This window comes from Stenella coeruleoalba (genome assembly GCF_951394435.1).
Source record: "Stenella coeruleoalba genome assembly, chromosome: 12".
Taxonomy (NCBI): domain Eukaryota; kingdom Metazoa; phylum Chordata; class Mammalia; order Artiodactyla; family Delphinidae; genus Stenella; species Stenella coeruleoalba.
The window spans coordinates 39,377,683-39,386,391 of NC_137158.1; positions in this window are offsets into that span (position 1 = coordinate 39,377,683).

Genomic DNA, 8,709 nt, shown 5'->3' on the forward strand with positions numbered 1-8,709 from the left:
AATTCTTATCTAGAAATAGCTATTCAAAGTCCCCCAAATTAAAGTCATCATATGCAAAGGCTATTATGGTGTGGCCCATAGATAAATATATCTTTAAAAACTATTTTTTCCCAAATAAAGATAACGTGTCTGAAATGAGAGGCAGAAAGAGAAAGAGATTCCGTTATTAAACCTGGAAATACAGAAGCAGTGGTATCAACTTGCTGGGCTGAAGAAAATTTGCGAAAGACCATCTGAGATCAGATGATTAGGAAAAAATCATGTAAGGTCATTTCCCAACAGCTGACATCCACATAAAAGAGATGTCATTGTCAACTACTACGGTGTCAGAGCTCTTTCTCAAAAGTACCGTGGTTTAAATCAATCAGAAGAGCTCGCTGTGATGTTTTCTGTTCTTTGAAATCATGCCATAAGCAAACATCTGTAATAAATATGTTTGAGTATTATAGGGCTGGTATGACTACGTTGGGAGTAATAGGTTTGAAGTGCATAACAAAATAAAAGGAACATGCTGATGTCAAAGGGAGTAAGAGTTGCTTTATTTTTCTAAGAATAAAAGAGACTGGGTTCCCAAAGTCTAAACAAAGAACAACTCTACAAGACACTCTTTCCATGGAGAGTGACAGAGCTTGGTGATTAAGGGATCAAACACAAGAGCCAGATTCCCTGCATTTGAATCCCAGCCTTACTATTAACCAATAGTGCAAAACTGGGCAAATTATGTAATTTACTCTCAGTGCTGTGGTTTTCTTAGTTGTAAAATGGGAAGAACAATATTACCTATATTAATGGGTAATTTTGAATATTAGCATGAGTTCATAAAGATAAAGTACCTAGATCAGTGCCTGGCAAATAGGGAACTTACATCACAAACACTCATCGTTCTCCACTGTTCAGCCATAGGTCCTCCCAACTTCAAATCAGTAAAAAATATAGATATAAAGTGCTTTTGTTTCTTATACTTCTAGGAGAATGGCTATTTTTAACTCCAGAACAAATCATACAATTTACCCACATAGCATACACATGTGCGTACAAAAGACAATTGAAACGCTGTGTTGCTTGTGAATATTATGGTGATGTGTTGTTTTAAGGGTGTTAAAAGTTATAGGGCTTAGAACTTACTTTATTTCAGGTAGAAATCCATTCACTTTTGAAGCCCTCTTTTGAATTATTAGATTTCTCTTACAGAGGTCTTTTTGTGATATTTTTAAATGGGTATTTTTTTTACTTTTTATTACTTTCTATTATAGTTTTCAAACTTTACACAAAAGTAGAAAAAAAAGGATAATGAGACCATATGTACTTATTATCTGGTTTTGGCAGTTATCCACATTTTTCACTCCCCTTCCCAACAGTGCTGGAGTATTTTGAAACAACTCCCAGATATCATATTTTGCCTCTAAATATTTCAGAATTTATTTACAAGAAATGAAGCCTTCCTTTTTAAAAAGTAATCACAATACAGTTGCACCTAACAAAATGACCAAAATTCTTAACATTCAAATTGTCTCAAAAATGCCTTTATATGGGTGATTTGTTTAAGTTAAGATCTGAACAATGTGAAACGGGTAGTTTAAGTTGTAGCTATTTGGTTTTATATGTTGGAAGATGTTTCAGCTTCATACTTTTTCTAAAGGGAAATGAATGACCACAGCTGCAATTTGAAGTTGAAATCATCATAATAATAGAGGAGAGAAAGCTAGAGTAAGAAGTGGGAGTCTCACAGTAGGTTTGGGCTTTACTTGTAACACTGACCCAGGGGTCTATTTCATGACAGTAGATTCTTTTGCTATCGTAGAAAGAAGAAAAACAATTCTTCTAAAGTACTTGTGATATAGGAAGCATATGGAGTTTAAAAAACAGCCTGTCTGTGGGCATTCCAAGACACTGAAGCTGAATGAACTGGTCAACATCTCAATCTTTGAAGTCCCCTGGGCATAGAACTCTCTCCTGTTTTTCATTTATCCCAGGCTGTAAGAGAGACAGTCTTTTCTTTAAAAATATTTCCAAAGGATTTGTTGGTGATATTTGCACCTTCTTTCTCATATTTTATAATCATGTCTCAGGTTTTTTTTTTCTCTGCAGGACTGTTTGCATGCCTCTTAAGGCTCGAATCTAATGTTTTTATTGGACCTCATTGTTTTTAATATTGATTTAATACGACTGCCATTGAAGGCCCCAAGCGTTTTTACAAGGAGACACTTTATAATTCCTTTATAGGTTACTTGTAATTATCAGAATAAATGAGATATCCCTTTCAAAGGAGGTGGATAGGAAATAAGTAACAAAGGTAGTATTTATATAGATAAAATGTTAACATATTGGTACGGTGTGGGGGGAATCCAAAAATAAATGAACCCACATCCTTCTGTGGATTGCTACAGTATAACCTCTTGCAGCTATGAAAGCTAGTGAGAAAATCATCTTTATTGATTAGGAACTCAAAATAGTCTTTTATCTTGCATACTTCTTTTCCTCGGGTCCCATTTATTATTGTAAAATTACCACTGCTTCTATATTTCTCTTTATAATGCCTTTTGGAGTATGGTTTGTTAAAACTGTATAGAGTGATAGTTAAGATACTAGGCTCTGGAATCAGGCTAGATCTAAATCTTGGTTCTATCACTTCCTAGCTGAATGTCTTTGGGCAAGTCACTTAACCTTTCTATGCTTTGGTTCATTCATCTGTAAAATGGGTGTAAAATACCTATATACCTACCTTATTATAAAATATTTTTGATTATAGTTCAGCAAATATTCACTCCCATCTCCCTTGGGGTATGACCCCCACTCCGCCCCACTGATGTTGGTCTTGGTCATGGAATACTGGTAGAAGTGACAGTGTGCCAGTTCCATGCCTGGTAGCATGTGTTTTCACTTGCCCTCTTGTTCTCCTAACGTCACCATGAGGAGCATATGCCCCAGGTAGCTGTTCTTCCCAAAATAATGAGACACTTATGGAGCAGATCTAACCTAACATGCACCCTGGAGCCAGTCTCCCCTGCCCACAGCCTGAATTAAAGCTGTGCAGCAGAGCTCAGCCTAGATCACCCAAACAGCTGGCCTGCAGAAGGATGAAAAAGAGAATAAATGCCTGTTGCTGCAAGGTACTGGATTTTGGGGTGGCTGTTACAAAGCATTATTGCAGCAGTAGCTGACTAATACATAAGAGTATTGTGAGGAACAACTAAGATAGTTTAGATAAATCATTTAGCCTAGTGCTAGGCATATAGTCAGTGCCCTGCTCAATTAATGTTTACTATTATTATTATCATAATCATCACTTTCATTTTTTTTCTGGATAAAAATATCCAAATTATATATTGTGATTAACTTATACATATTCAGTGTTACACCATATACAGTGAACAATGCTCTGAGTTAGGACCTACACAGCTCCTGGCATTGGCGATAGTTGGTGCTTGTTCTGGCAGATGCTGACACCTCTGAAACTCTGTGGCTCATGTGGTTCCACCTCTTCCCTCCTTCAGCCTATTCAGTCTCTTATCTAGTTTGGAGAATATGAAAAACCTGTTTCACAAGCATACATTTAAATATTTCGTCTTATGTTTATGCCAGTGGCTACTGAACTCCATTTTTGCTACCTTTGCTCTCTGTTGGCCTCCAAATAATAGAATACTAATATCTAGTATATGGGCTATGGAGGGGGACAGATAGAGAAGGAAGTCCTCTGGGATATAAGTCAGGAAATTATATGAGGTGTAAGGAGTGGGGACAGATGAGAAGTAATGAAAAGTCCCAGCTTGCCTTTTATTTAGTTTGAACTTTGCTTGCTATATAAATTTTAGTTTCCATTACAGTTAATACCTAAGGTTATCCTGTTACATATAATGTGTTAAAAAGAAAAGGTGTGTATCAAGAACTCTCACTAAAAATATGAACTCACATTATCATGTATATGAACCCACATCATCATGTACATAAAATCAAGTCAACAAATATTTATTGGGCACTTGCAATATATCTTTGCTGATATGTGATAACATATAATACATACCATATTTTATTGATCCTAAGACACACATTGGTCCACATTTTAACACCTCTGAAACCAACATGCAGCTTACAATTGATGGTATGTGGTAGGTTAATTGTCATAGCTTTTGTTGTGATTATCGATATCTCATTGGCTTACTATGAAACCTATTTCTTATTCACATTATGTAGGGCTGTGGGTTGGCTGTGGCTCCACTGGCCTTTGCTCTGGTCGGTTTGACCGGGCTTGGCTTACCTCTGCACAGCTACATATGTCGTTCTAGAATCCAGGTGGAAGGACTAGCCACTTTCTGGGACTATTCTACCATTATCTCACGGTTGAGGGAAGGAGCAAAAGCTGAATCTAACCTCACAGGCACATTTAAAGCTGCCTGGATATGGCCTTTGTCATGTCGATTCACATTCAGTTGGTCAAAGCAAGTCACATGGTCAATCCTGACAATGGAGCAGGGGAAGTATACTCCATCCACCCTGAGGCTGGGAAGGGGCTGTGGGCACAGAGGAATAATAACGCAATGTACCACAGCAGCATTTTTTCTTTTTTCATGGTACATAAAACAATGGTGTGTCTCACAATAGCTGGCATCTTAGAGGCCATGTAATACGATAATCTATATTAGGATTTAAGAGAATCTGTTCTTTAGGCATAATATTTTTATGAGCTCGTTTTTACTTTTCTCTAGTTGGGTTTTAAAGGCTAAAGGCAGAGATTCATTTACTGTTTCTGTGTTTCTATTTCCTCATTAAATCAGAACACTTAATATGAAGGTATAAGAGACTTATTGACATCCTTTTGTTAATCCTGAGTTAAGTCATTATTGTTACCTAACTTACCCTAATTTCAGCAGATAAAGGAGGCTGAATTATGAAAAGTGATCCAAGGACTAGGCTCTTGACATCATTTATCATCAATTCATTTGTTAACTTATTTGCACAACAGATACTTATAGAGCACCTACTACGTGCAGGCACTTTCCTGGCACAGGAGATTCAGCGGGAAATAAGGCAGACAAGAGTCTTGATCTTATGGAGATTGTATTCTAGTGGAGAGTGACAGACAACAAACAGATAAGTGAGAAAATTTAAGATGCTGAGAGTACCATGAAGAATAGAACTCATTCATGATTATGTAATAGAGAACAACAGAGGGGTAGGTGTTTTAGATGAAACAATGAAACCTGGTAGCAGGGAGTCAGCCATGGGGGACTCCTGGCTGGGGAAAGTATTCCAAGCAGAGTGAACAGCAAGTGCAAAGACCTCAGGGTAGTAGAAGAGAAGAAAGAAGATCAATGTGGCTAGAACGTGGTAAACAAGGAGCTGAGTAAGTTAACGTATAGGTTGGGCTGTTGTAGTAAAGAGACCAAAAAATGCAATGATATAATGCAATATATAGCCCTGTGTCTTGCTCATGTTAAAGACAAGACAGACCTGGCTTAATGGTATTGGGGACCAATGCTCTTTTTATCCTGTTGCTTTGCCATGCTTACCATGAGACTTCCATCTTGTGACTTGAGATGGCTAGTCCAGCTTCTCCTCGTTAACCATCATACTGGTATTCTAGTCATCAGAAATGAGGGGAAGGGGAACAGAAGCCACATCCCTTCTATTTAAAGGCACAACTTGGGAGTTACACACATCCCTTTGCTCACATCCTATTGGCTAGAATTTGCCATATGACCAAATCTAGTTGTGAGGGAGGCTAGGAAATATGGTCAGTAGTTTGAATTCATATACCTGGATAAACTTTGGTGACTCTATTTCTAAACAAAGTAGAGACAATTAGCTGTTAAGGGACAACTAGTAGTCTTTCCCACAAAGTGAGTGGTAGATAAAATTAGTAATATAGGCAGAATTCTAAGTATGTAGAGCCTTGCCAGTCAGGGCAAGGAGTTTGGATTGTATTTTAAGTATGTGTATTAGTTATCTATTGTTGCTAACAGATTTTCCCCAAAACATAATAGCTTAAAACATTATTATCTCATAGTTTCTGTGAGTCAGGAATTTGGGAGCCAAATAACTGGGTGGTTTTGACTCAGGGCCTCTCAGATAATTGGAGCCAAGATATTGACTATGGCTACAGTCATCTGAAGGCTTGACTGAGGCTGGAGGATCTGCTTCCAAGATGGAGCATTCAATTGGTTATTGGCAGAAGCCCTCAGTTCCTTGCTGACTGTTGGCAGAGGGCTTCAGTTTTTCACCATATGGACCTCTTCGTAGGGCTGCTTGAATGTGACATAGTATCTCTCTTCCCCCAAGTAAGTGATTGATTCAAGAAAAGAGAGCAAGAAGGAAACCACAATATCTTTTATGTCCTAATCTTGGACATCACACACCATCACTTTTGTCACATTCTGTTTCTTACAAGCAAGTCACTAAGAATAGCCCATAATCAAGGGGAGGGGAATCAGGCTTTATTTTTTCAAGGGAGAAGCAACAAAGAATTTATGGACATATTTTAAAACCATCACAGTGTGACAGGAAGTCACTGGAATATTTTCAGCAAGAGGGTGCAAGTTCTGTTTCACATTTTTGAAGAAATGGTCTGGTTGCTTTGTGGAGAATGGACTGCACAGGGACAAGAGTGGAAGCAAGGAGCCCAGGTAGGTGGCAGTTACTTAGTTTTGGCAATAAATAAATGGGCCTAATATTAGGATGGGTGTGGAGGAATTAGAGAGGATACTGAGATTCAGGCTATGTTTCAGAAGTAGAGCAGACAGGACGTCATAAGATATCGCAGAATCTAATGTTATTGGGTATCATTTGCTGTTCAGATTTTCAATTGCAGTGCTTTCTTAAATTGACTGATCATCAGAATCCTTGGAGAGCTTTTAAAATATGAATTACTGGTCTTTACTTCCAGACAACCTACTTCAGTAGGTCTGGGCTGGGGAGATGATCAATCAAAACTGGAATCCACTGTTCCACTTATTCAATGAGCCAATTAGAAGTGCAATTTTTATTGTTGTTTTTGCAAAAAGGAGTTAGTTACTATGCAATGGGTTCTATTATCCAAATACTCACTTTTTTCACACAATCTCCTCTCCCCTCTGTTCAGTCAGATACCAATTCCTATGGATTCTGTCTCTAAGGTAACTCGTAGAAAGAATCCCTTCCAACTACTACTGCACTAGTCTAAGCAATAATTTATTACCTCTTGGACTTTTACAAACACCTCTTATGTAATTTCCTACTTCTGGTCTCTTCTTCTGCCTTTTACCTTTTGTCAAAGTGATCTTCCTGTCCCACATTTATGGTCTTATCACCTTCTAAAAAAGACTCAGTGGCTTCCTAGGACTCTCAGAAAGAAGTCCACTGTCCTTTAGGATGGTATTTGCAGCCATTGACAGTCTGGTCCTATCCTACATTTGGGGTGATCTCATAGCCCCCTTTAACATACTCATCCTAGGCCCACTGAATTATTCCCCCTTCCCTTTCCTCCATTTGCACTTTCACGTCTTGACACTTTTCTTCACACTGTTCTTCCTGCCTAGGATGTCCTCCTTCTCCCTCCCTCATCTGGCAATATCCTACTTCTCATTCCTCAAGGCCCAGCTCAGATGGTTGCCATCTCTATCCTTCACTCAGAATTAGTCAGCCCATTTTCTGAATTCCCATCTCATTTTAAAAACACCTTTATTATTTATGTTTATGTTCACAGTGCCTAGTAGTATGCTTGCCCTTAGTAGGCTCCAAAAAAAAAGAAGTTTATGTGGACAGAATTTATTTCCTCCTCTTTATCTAATTTTTATACAATGGAGAAAACAAAAGGCAAACTCATATCAGAAGTTTGGCTAATGAAGGAATATTGGATGCCTTCATGGCTGTTACATTTTCAAGATCAAATCGTATTATATGTTTCTGCATTTGTAATTGAATATATAGCCATTTCCCCTTTATGTTAAGAGGTGATAAATTTTTTTTAAAAATAAGAATTTTAATAAAAATTTGCAAAAGGATCAGCCTAAAATGAAAAAAGAAATTTGGTTAATGAAGTGTACATGGAACATATACCCCGAGATCTGAACACATTCAGCACAGTCTACACCGACTGCACTTTACAACCACATATGGTGGCATCAGTAATTCTGAGGAATTGCAAAATCCTCACAATCCAAATATTTTATTAAGAATTCCAGTGACAAGATCTGAAATATAAAGGCTTGTGGGTCTTTTTAAAGGCTTAATCACATTTAGTTAGAAATTTAAGTTAACAAGAACATTCCATTCCCTAAACATTCCAATTAATTGCTGTTTAGCATATGGGTTACCAAATTTGCCTTTTTGAAGTCTGCATTTAGAGATTGAAAATAAATCTATTAGGATGAAATTCTAGGTCAGTCAGGTTTTGATTTGCAATATTTAATGTTTGCACAATTCCACCTTTGCCTGACCTTTCAAAATTATTTTAACAGCCCTACATTTACTTTCCTAATGGAATGATTTGCTACAAAGTGGCTACAGCTGGTAGTCTGGAAGGACATTATAACATTCCTTTGGCTGTCAAAATCCATCTGTCCTTGCATTTAGGGGAATTCTTCATCGCGTGTGATCTTGGGATATAAGACCTCACTTTCCACTGTGGATGCCAAACAGTTTGAATCTCACTCTCCCCACCCCCTGGAATATGGAACAGGGGCTCCAACACCTGGCCGTGGACCTTCCCAACCAGGCCTGTGCACCCCGAGGTGA